This window comes from Melanaphis sacchari, unplaced genomic scaffold (assembly GCF_002803265.2).
Source record: "Melanaphis sacchari strain LSU unplaced genomic scaffold, SCAv2.0 Contig2_pilon_pilon, whole genome shotgun sequence".
Taxonomy (NCBI): domain Eukaryota; kingdom Metazoa; phylum Arthropoda; class Insecta; order Hemiptera; family Aphididae; genus Melanaphis; species Melanaphis sacchari.
The window spans coordinates 2,736,520-2,752,461 of NW_020271173.1; positions in this window are offsets into that span (position 1 = coordinate 2,736,520).

Genomic DNA, 15,942 nt, shown 5'->3' on the forward strand with positions numbered 1-15,942 from the left:
TCGTCCACGCACACGACCACCGGACCGATCCGGCGGGGCGGGCCACCGCCCGACTATTTCGTCGCACGATTCACACTTTCACAGGCCTGAGTCACCTGCAACAGAACGGACGTAATGTGTAATTGCTGGTTTTCGCATCGGTTCGGCCAAAGCGTAACGCGCGAAATCCGTTGATATCGGTCGTTGACCGAAAACGCGGTAGCGCGCGGCGCATATCATGCACCGAAACAATGGCTAACGGTTATTTGATAATCTTAATAATATAATAAACGATTGTTTTTTCCATTACTTAACGCAGTGGTTGGCAACCTTTTTGACCGCGGGGGTAAGGTTTTTTTTCGAATTTTTATCGTCCAGCACCAAACATTAATCCTCCCGCGGAAATGCCCGGCAGTACTCGCGCGTGTACGCAATAAATATCTCATAAATTATATCCGGGGTGATTCGGCATGAGCAAAATTCTTTCCTTTAATAATAAATTTATTTGAATTTTAACTTTCGACGTTTTTAAATATACCCTAAGACCGTATTTTAAATTTTTTTTGTTTATGTTAAACTGCTTATTACTCTTGGTATACGCGGTAAAATAACTCAAAACTACTCGTTTACTTTTTGATTTTAATACGTCAAATATTTGGAAAATTCATCCGCCAAATAATTTACTACTGTAAATAGTTAAAAATAAAGATTATCGTTTGTAAAACAGAAGTTTGTATCTCCACAATACTACGCTTTAATTAGCAAAAAAAAAATCTCAATAATTTAAAAATGTGGTCTATAAAAGCATTTGAAAATTTCAATATTCAGATTTTGAGTAACTGCATTATAGGAGGGCAATTTTTTTTTTACTGATATTCCATAAATTATATTGATAATTATGATTTATTAAGTTGATATAACTAAATGTTAGACAAATTAAAATATTATTGAAATATCGTAATAATTTAACATATTTTTGCCGACCATATCAAATTACTTCACTGATCTTGGATTGCCGACCCTCGATTTAACATGAATGTTAATTGCGTAATCGTAGTCGGTTTGTCATAATCGGTATCAAATGTATTTAATATGGCATTTTTAATTTGATAAATATTTCTTACCGCCTTGCCGGTCATTAAACTAAAGTTATTTTTATTATTATAAAAATATTAACGAATGATTTAACCGAACACCATTTTTACTGTAATATTAAACCATCGTTGTGCAAAAACTTCCTAAATTGAGCAGACCAAAACTATACTAAAAATAAAATAAATCTGCTAAAATTCGTCCGATATAGATTCGATTCTATCCGACCCGATTGAAATGTAAAATATAATGCCCCAACGACAGCATTTAATTCGCATATACCAATATTACATCAACTAAACCCATTGGCGATTGCGGGCAGTTTGTAATAACTAAAAACGTTTAAAAATGACAGAGCGTTTTGACACTTTGTGGATTTCACGAGAAAAATGTACACAGCTAGTTACGTCATTTACACGCCATAACTCGTTGAAATCAAATTATAAACGTTCAATTAATCAGTAATGATATAAATGAATAGCATAACATAAGACCTTGAACATAATCAAATTAATTTAAGAGAATTAAAAAAATAATTTTTTTCCTATAGACGCTATAATAATATCTTCAAAGAATAGATTAAAAAGGATGTACTCGTCGAATTAAATACATATTAAAACCGTGAAGACCCAAATTAAACTTAAGTCTTAAAATATATTTTAATCCAAGCATAAAGAATTAAAATTAATGAATTATATTTTCGTCGAATTAATTTCCACTTTGTCATCTTAGAAAAATTCACAAGATATAACTTAATTAAAACAAATTAATTATATATTAAATTTTAGAGTTCATCAATGAGAGCAAACTAAATGAAACTTCGTCATAATTTTTAACCAATGATTATTAAATATCAACTTTAACATTGGCTATAGTGTTACTAGTGATGGAAAATCATATAAAAAATACTACTTCCATAATTTTTTTTTCAGTTTCAGAAATCGTATCATAATAAACTTATCATTCTTGTTCATGTATTCAAACTTTTATAAATACGATTGAGCTTCAAAATAATATTAAAAACAAATTACAAAACAAATGAAATGTGGTGATATAACAATTGATATATTTCAAAATACAATAATAAATTTTTTTATCAATATTTTTGAAAGTGGTAAAAATATATAAATTGTATTTTTTATGAGAATTCAATACTATTATTAATAGCCTATTCATTACTCTACTCGTTTTAGTAATATACAAAAAACTGAAGTTGTTTAATTATTAACACAAACCTAAAATAATTTTTAACTAAATTAAAAAAAAAAAAGTACGTAAAAAAAGATACTTAACATATAAATTAAAAGCTCTACATATTATTTATTTATATTGAAAGTATATTTATAAGTCATAATTCATTGACTATATATTTTAAAATCAGGTCTTTTTATACAGTTTTTATACTTTTTTCTAACTCTTTTCAAATATAAAAATAATATTAATTACCCTTGCAAAATATAAATTTAACTATAGCTATATGTATACTATAAATATATGTTTATTTAATACATATTTTACTCTTTAAAATAAAATCTTTTTATTTGAAAAATTCGTTAATATTATTTATGTATAATGCATATAAATAAAATATTTAACTATACGTATATCAAAATAGTTTACTTATTATAATAATCAATCAGAATTTAGACAGGAGTAGTAGAAAATATATGTAACCATTGCAATCAATCAATATCTATGTTTGAATTTACATAATCTCTCATCAAAACTTCAAAATAGCTATAATTAATTAACGTGTACATTATACATACATCAAAACTTAAAGAAAAATATTTTCTGCTATAATATTAAATCAATAAAGTATCAAACTTAGGTTAGCTTAGCAAAATTAAAAGTTAATACAACTTTCTTACATAAATCTATCTAGGGAGGAATATATTATAAGAAATTCCATCTAAAATGTATTATAATAATTTTTAAATAGGTCGAACAAATAAAAACACATCAAATTTAATACTAATAGGAAATAGTAGCTTTTTAAGTTTAATGGAACACCCTTTCAATGCAATGACCTCTATTCGTAGTTAAATACATTATACAACCAATAGTCCCAGTACAATTTATTGCAAAATAATATTATAAAAGTTTTTTGTTAAATATATCATAAGATGTGTATTGAATATTCAACTGGAATGTTTACAATGATTTAACAATTGAACTGGCCCTTTGTTATTGTTAAATTTAACAAAAACAAAACAAACTTCGATTTATTCTACCTTTTTACTTGCTTTTCTGCCAATAAATGATTTATTATTCGTATCATGGAGGTGTATAAAGTTACTATTCTGTTGTTTAATATTATTTTGTTACTTCTATTATTTGACTTATGTGTTTAAACTTAGTAACAACAAAACTGGACTACTGCCTACGTCAAAGTAACCAAGATAAAATTTAAACATTCAACTTTTGTTTCATAATTTTATAAAATATTATTTGTGCTAAAATATATTTCATACACACACACACACTACTCTAAAAAGTCCAGAATTCTCATATGATAACAAATATGAGAACAAACAATTTAATATATTTTATTCTACTTCAATTTGTTCGTCCTAAACAGTATATTTAAAGCAAAATAATTAAAATTTTTAAGTACTAAATCTGGCTACAAAAAATTATACTTGTGACAAAACTCGCTCAATGACTTTTAGCGATGCTTTTAACACGCATTTAGATTTCAAATATCATATAATAACTCGCAATGGTGACTTGTTTTCTTTAACGACATCACCCGTCACATTTTTAATTTAATTTAAATTTTTTTTCTGTCTACTGAAATGGCAGCCAACAGAATTCTTAAGAGGATTTTATTCTGATAAGTGGATAAAATGCGGTTGGTTTCAAAATTAAAGTGCGAGAAATGTTTAATTTCTGTTGAATAGTAAGTTTTATTCTCTGTTTCTGTCCAGTCAGAACAGAATACAATAAAAAATACAAAATATAAAGAAACTTAATTAGTCCTTTAAGAAGTATTTTTGGTAAGCTTTAGATTCCTTTTTTTCAGGAACTATGCCAAAAACCACTGGGAGTTTCTTCAATGGATAATATTTACAATAACTTATAAGTACGAAAGGCCATGAATCACAATAAAGAAAATATATTAGACAATACTTCTTATCATGTGCAGGCCAAAAGCTCTGAACAATACGTCATAACAACTCTATACCGTTCATAAAAAAATATAGTTTATAGTCTCCAGTAGTCAGTACTCTTTACACATTTTAAACACATAAATAAAAGATTTCTTTAGAAAATAAAAAGATACAATTTTTCTATATTCCAAGTATTTTTTTCTGAGAAAGTCAAAAACTAAATTTCGATATTTATTTGTTTAAAAGTAAAAATAAAAGTCATATTCATAGATTTTTTTTTATATTTATAAGATACGAGTATGTATTATATTCGCTCGATAAATATAAATATAACTATTATTTTATTACGTGTGACTTTCAATAAACTGTTTATAGTTTTATTAGTCTTTATAAAGACAATAGAATACATATTTATACTTTTTTTGTATTAACAACAATATTTTTATTCACTAAGCAACAGGTTAGATAATAATATAGTAATAATATCTTTTATTATTTTACAATATGAAAATATAATTTTCAATACGATAATAAATCAGAAAATATCAATTAAATATAAATACTAAGTGTATAAAATTAATGTGAAAAATACATGATTTAAGTTTAAAAAAACAACTCGAATAGATAAATTTGTTCAATTTGTTCAAATCTCTCGAACTATTCTCTCAAAGAACATTTGTGTGTGTGTGTACGTGTGTGTTTGTGTGCGTGCGTGCGTGCGCGCGTGTGTGTGTATTTGTGTTTTGATAAAAATTATATCTTAGTATGTACTAATATATATAATTTATAATATATTTTGATTACTTAAATTTATATTTTATATTTCCAGACGTACCTACATATTTTGAACAACTTTCAACAATAATAATCTTCTTTTAATTTTTAAATTGAACTTTTCAAAACACAAATAACATTATAATTTTATTCAAAAATGACGGGAGTTTCATTAAATTCAAATTGAAAGACGAATTGATCAATGACAACGTATTTTAAACTTGTTCTCTAAATTTAAAACTGAAAATTACAGCTCAGGTACATGAAAACGGACAATGGTTAACGGTTTAAAAACTTAATTAAATATATTATCACAAAATGAATCAATATTTAATAATAACATAAGAGGTGTAAACACATTGCATTTGTATACTCAACAAGTTTAGTCCGAGTTTGTTTATTGTATTCATATTCATAAAATACGAATAAAAATGTTTTGATAATTTTAAATCAAACTATAAATATATTAAAACAAAAAAAAGTAATTGGTAATCCAATTTGTTAAGAAGTTATAACGGTGAAATGAATTTAAAATTATAAATAACATACAATGGCGCGAAAAAAATTAGTATTTAATAATATTTACATATCACTCACCAGTATTTTCGAATTTTTTTTACTATTGTAGAAAAATTATACACGTGACAGCGCCAATGAAAAGTGTTAAGTTGATTGAAAAAAATAAGAAACTATTAGTGATGATTAAAGAATAACTATTTTTGGGAAAATTGCCAGAAGAGATGGGTATAATGTGCATGGACTAACTAAAAAGCACAGTCATGAGCGGTGCCAACAACTTGACTCAAAGCTGCTAAAGCTACTGTGGTCGCCGCAGCTGCCGCCAGGACCCACCGAAGGCGCAATCAGTGTTGCCAAAAGCCCCCAAGACACGGTTTTATTTAAAGGATACTATAAAAATGGTAAAGAACTTACTCAATAATAATAACCAAGCAATATGACGTAGATCAAACTAACACTAATGCACAACGTCCTAAGTTTATTGTTAATTAAGTTAATCAATGCATCAATTTTTACAACATATTATACTCCATTGACACTAATTTATCAACATTTGTATATAGTCGCTAATCGAAAATTTCTAATATATTAAAATTTAGACTTATATTGAAATTAAAAATTCACTACCAGTAATACATATTGTATAAATAAATGTGTATGATGAAACAGTTGTTTAAGGAAGTACAATTTAAAAATGTAAATAAAAATGAAACAAAACACACTTGGCATTAAAAATAAAGATAAATCCATAGTATAAACAAAGCAAAAACTATTAAAACAGATGATTACATGAATTATACCAATAATTGTACAATTAAATCTAGATAAAATTAGAGGAACTTGAGCAGTTATTTTTTTTTTTAATTAAATATTTCTATGGTCAAAGTCTGCTTCACTCGCAACGTACACTCATACACCAATCAGTATAAAACCAAATATCATGTTCTCACGCATAGACTAGTAAAAAGTAAAAACACATAAGAAAATACAAAAGAAACAAATACCTTCAACGTTGATCTATAAACCAGGAAGAATCATAACAATCATACACGTTAAACGCCTTCAAGTCGACTCCCCGAACAATACCGTTTATTGATATTTTATATTATACGTTTAAAAATTCTAGTCAACTAGGCATATTTAGTTAACTTCAATACTTATACTATAAAAATTCGTATTATAATTAAATAATGAAAAAATTAGAAAATATCGCCTTGACTAATTTGCGTCGTTGACACTAAAAATATACTTACATACTTACAAATTTAAATTAGCAACATCTATTATTTTAATAAAATAATAAACAATTTTTTTATTTTATTGATATATATGATACTAAATAATCCAAATTTAAACGATCATATTTTTTGCTAGAACAAAAATCATATAAGTAAGAAGTATTGTGTTTATCCCTTAAATACAATTATTCATACTTATGATATAAATATTTACACATAACTACACGTTAAACTTAATGCGATTGCATTAAATAAATAAAAAAATAAAATAATACGAATAAAATAGTGGAATAATTGCTATCGCAATCTTGGGTTAACTTATTATGAATGAATTATAAAGTAAGAAAATATAAAGTATAAATATAATTATCACTATAAAATATAGGCTAGAAATATTACTATACGAAAATAAAAATATATAGGTATTTATTAAATGTTTATCAAATATAAAAATATATGACATAAGTTGCATTTAATCATTAAACTGAGTACTATTGGAGACATGTTGGATTAGATATAAAATGTATAATAATTATTCGCTTCAATGCAATATTCCTTTCTACTTTATTATAAACTCAACATTATGTATAGGTAAATATTTTATATACAAAAAAAAAAAAACATCAAAATGTTTATAAAAGTGATTATTTTTTTTTATGAATTCAAGTTACGTCGTTAAACGAAGTTGATTCAATGGCCATTTGAATGGCGTGCATGATACGTATATAAGCATATGATAATTATTTAATGTGTTCATAAATATTATGTAGTAATATAATGAAAGTGTGTATTATATGTGTCATAATCGTGTACTCAGTTTATTATCTAGTTGTATAAATACTTAGTAACATACCTGCATTATAAATAAGACAAATTTAACAATTTCACATGCAGTATAATATCATGGTTATTGAGTGGAGTATTATTATCAAATGTCTTATAATATATAACAAAATATGTTATAAAATATTAACATAATCATTTGTTATTAAAAATAATACTTTTTTGGTAAAATATTATTTAAAAATCAGTAAATATAACTGTGTATAAAAGTCAACATTTTAAATGATATTATAACGCTGCTTTTAGGAACTTGAGTATTCGAGATCAAGAACAAAATAAAAAATAGCTCACGCAGTCAATTAACGCAGTAGATACATTATAAAAACACACATATTATATTTCAATTAGAAATAAAAAAGTGTTTCTAGTGAGCTTTTGATTTTTTAAACTCGTTTTTTTCTAAAAACATAATATTCATCTAAATGTGAATTGAAGTTTGACCATTTACATAATATGATTGAAATTTTTTTTAATCCTATTTAAATAGTTTAATAGTAAAAGAGCTATTGCGAGTTTTTCAAGGTGAGTATTATTCAAATTTTCATTTTTTATTATAAATTATAACATAAAATATTATAATATGAACTTAAATTATTCAATAAATTATTTATGAATACCTATTTAAAGAGTATTTACTATATTAAAGTCGTATTTATTTTAGTATATTTTAAACTAATTAATTATAATTAAACTCATATCATTGTACATATAAAATATAAATATATTAATTAAGATATTATAAAGATAAAATGTAAATAGGAATACCTCAAGTATTATATTCATTCTAAGCGGCTCAGTAAATGTTCTCCTAGCACTTAAAATCCTTTATCGTAAAATTAAATTATTCAAAATATTCAAAATAAATTATACTAAACCCAAATAATATAAAATATATGAGTGTTATCACACGTGAATATAATCGGAAACGAGACAGTCGATTAAACAACAGTTCTGCAACCAGAACAATTCCTCATTCAATAATCACCAAAATATTGGTCAATGAAAGGAAATTGGTAAAAAATCGAGCATTTCTAATTAACTCATTCATTCGGCATTCCTTATTAACAAAAATCCTTCTACCAAATACAATAATTTTTTAACTAATAGCTTTCGCAATTCAAGATTACCAAAAATACTAAAATATACAAAACAATCTGACTATATCAAACAATCTATAGAAGAAGTTATCAACGAAAAACATCATAAAAATCCTGAGTTTTTCAACCAAAAAAAATAAAACGTTTTAAAAAAAATTTTTAATTTTATAAATTTGACAATGCCTATTAGTCTTTAATATTTGTATAACTATAATTATAAAATAATTATAATTAAAACTGTGATTTTACTTTTTAAATAGACTAACCACCATATATAGATGCTCAAACAATAACAATAAAAAAATTAATTAAATATTAATTAATATTGTCTTACATGTATTGTATAATTAGATGATTTAATAATAAATAAAATGACTTATGAACTAAAAACATTAATTATTAAATATTTTTCAAATTTTAAGATAACAAAGTTTGAATCTTATCGTATAAATATTATTTTTATAACACTCAATTTTATAATATTCGTTATAACAAAACATTTATTTATGACATTTGTGCCGGTCACACACATTATCAACAAATATTTACCGGTGAAGCTAATATAGAAAAACTTTATAATATAGGTAGTATATTTTATAAACAATATAATGTAGCAAATATTTAAGTCAATTTTGCACTGTACGTATATATTATACACATCTATAATGTGTTAATTATATCAATTATGTAGTAACGAACACAGCAGAACATATAACAATTGTTATTCGAGATGAAAAATGACAATGTGCATATAAATTTAGGAAATATTATGTATTATGCATGTGAATTATACATAGATATATGTATGCGGGAAGTCATTATTTTTTGGCTCGTATTCACTGTATATAATAAATGTTTATCGTTGTCATTATTCAAACTGGCGATTAATTATTTCCAATTAAACCCGTTCTCGTATAATATAGAAAGTGTTTGAGTTTAAATGACAACCCATTTTGAGTGTATTTTAATGATATAATAATATAATGCACAACACGTCTGTCACGGAGTGATCATTGTAGGGTATCATATATCTGTAGTACAAATCTCGGGTTAAACTGTATATGGTATTTTTCAAATAAATTTTTTTTTTTTTTTACATATATGCAATCGTAATCAATAACATACGTGTCAAAACCTGACGACTGTTAGGAAACTTTTTTTGAATCTCACCACGTCCACTGATAACCCATTTTAATCTACTTCATTATGACGTGTTTAAACAAAACAGGATCATTCACGTATTCTGTAGTTTTTGTACCTAATATATTATTACATCATTATTATTATTATAATTATTATGTATGTGCAACTTCATGAAATGTTCGTTTACCGAAGACACATGGAATGCATCATATACCGTTTGAATGCAGCCTACATGCCGACGTACCAAAATTGCTTATACGCCACGTCAGCTACTTGTGGACATACACGATGTTGTGGTTATGAAATATTTCAAAAACCACGACTCATTGCTTAACTGAAATCAGTTTAGCACAAAACAGAATCATATACTGCTTTACACTGTTTTTTAGTAATAATTTAAGGTTTAATTACAATAAATCAAAATGTATAACATTTATAATATTGACGTAAGAACTTAACGAAAAAAAGTTAAATTATTATACATTGCACGTATTGTATCGCCATTACACGAACCTATCCTAAATTATTTAAATATTCAAACGTAAAATACCTCGGTTTATCGACTGATAAAAATCTTAAATGGAATATCAGTAACCTCATACTAAAATTAAAACAATACTAACGTACTTTTTTTACAGAAAAATAAATATATTTAATAAAAAACTCATTAGAATAACTTATTTTTCAATGATTCACAGCCATTTATCAAATATAGTATAATCATTCAGAATGATTGTAACACTGCCATAAATCTAACTTACAGTTGCAGAAAAATAAATTAATTAAAATAATCCTATGCTACGTAATTAAAATAAATTATTGAAACTATAAGTATCACTAATACCATACATGCAAGTTGGTTTAAATTTAAAATCTCTAGACTTAATCTTTAATACAATAAACAGTTTTAAATATAAACTAAAGAATTAGTTTTATAATAATCCATAGGAGAAAAGGAGAAAAAATAAAATAAACAAATAAATTAAAAATGTAATATGTATTAATATTATACAAAAATACTCAATGTATTATTAAAAACTGGTAAAATTGTTTCTTTTTATTTATTCGCGTGTTTATTTGGATTTCTAAGTTTATACTATAATACTCTAACAATTTAGGAAAGAAAACTTACTCTCCAATATGAAGTTTTATATTAGTGATGTGCAATGATACGTAAATCCATTTTTGGATTAATATCTCACTTGTGACTAGGCTAAAAGCAACATTCAAATGATTTGTAATCTACCGTATCACTAAAAAAAAATACAAAATATAAAATATCTTTAGAAATGTATAGGTTCAGAAACTGTCTGCACTTAGATCCGTATTACCTATAGAACGATAATATTATGTATCATTGAATTAAAATTAAACACTCCCATTTCAATCACCTACTAAATTACGACTAACGAGATACACACTCAATACCAACTAATACACCTCGTCTGTTTTTTTTTTAACGATTTAATGTCTTAACTGAATTTCAATACAAATAAGTTTGAAAAATTATGTCTTACAATTTTGAATACTTTACAAATTACCTCGGGAGGTACTTTAAAAGCAATTCACATAACCTACTTATGAGACTTTTCTTTTCTTACTATTTTTTATTAAAAACTTATGAAGCAATTTCGACGCAGTATACACGAGTTCACCGTGGTTAGTATATTATACACACTAAACATTACAACCGTCGTTGTCAAAATATATAACACAGTTGAATTGTTACATTTACAACATTCCGACCGGTATTACAGTAGATGGCTAGTTAAAATCGGTCATATCACACGCGCGCAATCGTTTAATGACCGTACAAAACGGGATTTATTATTTAAACTCAAACTCTTATTGCGAAAATTGTTTTAATTATAATTAAAGAAGAATGAATTATTACCACAATTAAAACCTTTATTACACAATAAATAACGCCCAAATCTACATTGCACTTGGGATTAAATTAATTCGTGAAGTCATCGCAAATACCTACAGTTTTAATAGATATTGATTCACCAGTTTCCCGTGATTCATTTTGGGGTCGCTAAACGCGAGATGAGGGATGGTTCAGAATAATCTTATACAACTTATATATACAAGGTTTGTAGATTTAAAACGAGCTCAGTATAACACAAAATTCAAAAAAAAAATTGAACAAAATTTGTAGTCACTAAAATAATAGGCAAATACTTAACAAGTTTTGATCTATATATCCGTTAAGTTATAATAATATTTCCAATACATTTCAACAATAATGTGAATCAAATCATCGTCGTCAAGTACAAGATGATTGGTTTATGATTAATTTTTTATAGTATTTTAAGGAAAATTGTTTTTCGTAAAAAAAAATAAAACATTTTTCCTGATAAGAATTATTTATATTCAAAATGGATTTAATACGACCGACATTCATAAATTGTATGTAAAACATAGATAATCTTAGACATCACACGAACAGATTGCGTGTACGCCAAATAAAAATAAAAATAACTGTACAAAAGCTATGCCTGCCATCGTGTTTGTAATAAATAAAGTACCAACATACGAGTACAATAAACACTAGATAACACTAGGTATTTAAAATAAAAGTTTTTAATTTTTAATTCACATTCCAAGGTAAAAACAAATTTTAGAGTTGTGCTTTTAACTTATGTAAATTTATTCACCAAGATAACGTTAGAGTTAGACTTAATTTTAAAACATAATAATATGTAATGACTGTATACATTTTTTTATAAGTTAACAATCAGTACCTTCATCGTACACCTGTTTGAATGGCAAGATAATACGTTTTCATAAATTACACAATCTTATATACAAGTATACTTTATCGATAACAATATATACACCATTTGTGTTATAATTTCAAAATATCAGTAGTGTAGATATATTATACCATATTGCCAAAACTATATCTTACATTTTGGTAAAATGAGTGGTGGAGAGGTGACAGGTGTATGTATTCAAATATAATATTTTGCATTACCATATGATTTGTTAGTGAAATTTCTACAAAAACCTAATTTTCTATAGAACTTAATAATAACTTTTTTTTTCAAATATCTTTTATTATAATCCTATATTTTTTATATAAATTTAATAAAAAATCTAATGAAGCACGAAAAAAAAATATCTATTTATTATTTTTTATTAAAAATTATTATCTTTTTTATTGAAATAGGTCGAAAATAACTATTTATTCCAAAATTATTTTGATTAAAACAATTAAGTAAACCAAAGTTATTAATGATTCTTTTATCAACGTTTTCCGAAAAAAAAATACTGCATACATCGATAATTCTTAAAAATATATATATATATGGGTAGCTTTCGGCTGAGTGGACTTAAACAGTGGTTACAAGACAGGCAACTGTCCAGGTAAGAACCCCCTCCTCATCTCAGTCTAAGTAATTACACATGAACCCAATAACATTTAAATCGAAATACGCAAGCTGGTGCCATATCCAATTCAATTCTACAGGTAGGTTGCCCTGCAAGGCATCAATTTTCACTAGAGATGACAAATTGCTACACACTCATATAAAAAGCTTTAAATATAATAATTTTTTGTTTTAAAAAAACATCAGACTAGTGATGACTAATAACAATGATAACTATTTACACAAACTCAGCTTTCAACAAGTTGTCTATAGCTATAAATTATTACAATAGATTATTATAATATAATAATTGTTAATCTACGCAACAATGTAGCCAAATTGCCTAGACAATGCGCCGGATATGCCAGGCTGTCAAGTAATAATTGCCAAACATAATTTTATTGTTATAATAATTATTATCATAAAAATAATGCAATCGTTATTTTTATTATTATTATTTGATCGTTGTGACCTTGTATCTTTATTTATATTCATTTGTTTTTTTTTTTTTTTAATACAGACTTGTTATTTAAAATGGAAATATCTATTTAGTTAACAGTGTAAATAAAATTCAGGTAAATTTTAATTTGTTTAAATAAGTTTTAGTGAACTAAACTAAACATTCACTTGTTTTCTTATTAGTCTGCTTTATACTTTAGACATATTTTAGACATTATACAACATAATTAGATTTTAAATAGCTAATTTATTGTCAAATTTTTATTAGATTCAACTTAAGCATGTATAGTTGAAACGAATTTGATAATGTAAAATATATTGAATATTCATACTAAATTATTAAGATATGTACTGTGATAGCTTTGTGACATTACATCATTCATTAAAACATTCATATTATAAAAAATAATTATTATTATTTTAATAAGGAAACCATAATATAATATTTATTGATGAAACTTAAAAAAGTGTAATAAATATATAAGTTTTTCATCGTTGATTTTGTATTTACTATGTAAAAAAATTATTTTAACTTTAAATACTTATAACATAACGATTTTAAAGGAAAGACAATGTATCATGATTTATATTAAAAGTTCAATGGCAACGAAAATGATGATGATGATGACAAATCGTACCAGAAAAAAAAGATAAGTAAAAAAATGCATTATTTAATCATCCTCCGTAATAATATGTAACAACTATAAGGAATCTGTTCAGTTTGCATAAAGATTAAAATCATTTTAAATGTCTACATAGGCTCATAAAAACAAGCATAACCTATTCAAATCTCAAAAATTTTCAAAATTATTTCTAATTTATTTCATAAAAATGACATTCCATTTTCAATTTAAATATCAATGAATTTAAAATGTGATATGTTCATTCTAATTTTTTCTCGATAATAGCGTTTTAAGTTTAACTTATCAATCATCTTCACTCGGAATTGTTTTTCGTAGATATATCTACTAATAGGTATATCTAATTTATCAAATTCAAACTAAATATAAAGCAAAAGTAAGCTATAGGGTTTTATAATGACAGTCAGTTTCCGTTCACCTAACACTTCAAGGAAAAAAAGAAATTTTTTCAGTCAAAATATTTATTAAATAACCTAAAAAATATTCGATATACATATAATATAGTACTTTTCTAGTTTTCTTAGTAGACATTTTAAAGTTTTGAACAGTACTTATAAAAGAAAATAATATTATAGTTATTTTTTATTTGTTTTTAGAAAAGGAAGTTAGGTTTGAAAATCTTTTGAGAAAACCGACCGCTACCCCTCTGCCCCCATCACCACCACGATTTCCATCAATGTAGTAAATACGCTCAAGTCGGGATTCGAGATAGATCTATAAATGTATATCAGCCATAACCACCGCGAAACAAACCGAATGTATGTAAATATGTGATATGTAAAAATTATATAATTCACAATGATGAGCAAATTAAATTATAATGCAACTTCCCACGCTACCTGTACGATGAATAATGACAAAATACCTTCGTGTTGAACTTAAGCGTATCGTATAAAGAAATTATGTAAAACGAGAGAAATGGCAGCCGCACTGATGTATAAACCTACTTGTATTATATGATGTATTAACAAATAAAAATACACGACATTGGTTATGTAAAAATTTTAACGTCTTGAAACGAAACAGTCACAGCTTAGATGGATTTCGGATAAATAGTCAATGTTAATAGTGAATCCTGATAAAAAGCCCAATTTCTTTACGGAAATTTTAGATTTCTGAACATATGAGTTTAATATTTCTAATGACCCAGTTGTGTCTGTCCGTTCATAGTTACTTTACATAATTAAGATTGTCGATATGATTAACAACGAGATACATAATCTTATTTTATGCAGCGATATGAGTAATCTAGTTGCAACAACAAACGTTCTCTGTATCCTATTCGATACTTGTTATATTGACCAGAATGGTTTTATTTTTAATTTACTTATCACAGAAACATCAAGTTATTAAAATCAAAATTATCAGTTACCTAGAAGAAAATAAGAGAAAAATATTATTAATAATTTTAGTCTACTGAAGTTAAATAAATAAATAATTAAATAATTGTTTAACGATTCTTCAAAAATTAAATTCATATTAACTAGTAATTAAAAAATAGCAAAATATGATTATTTATTATAAATGTATACTAATCAAAATTAAATAAATATTGGCGTCCCTCAAGGTGGTATTTTATCTCCAATACTATATAACATCCTTGCATCTGATCAACCTACTACCCCCAACACATCAGTAGCTAACTACGCCGACGACAAAGCGTTAATATT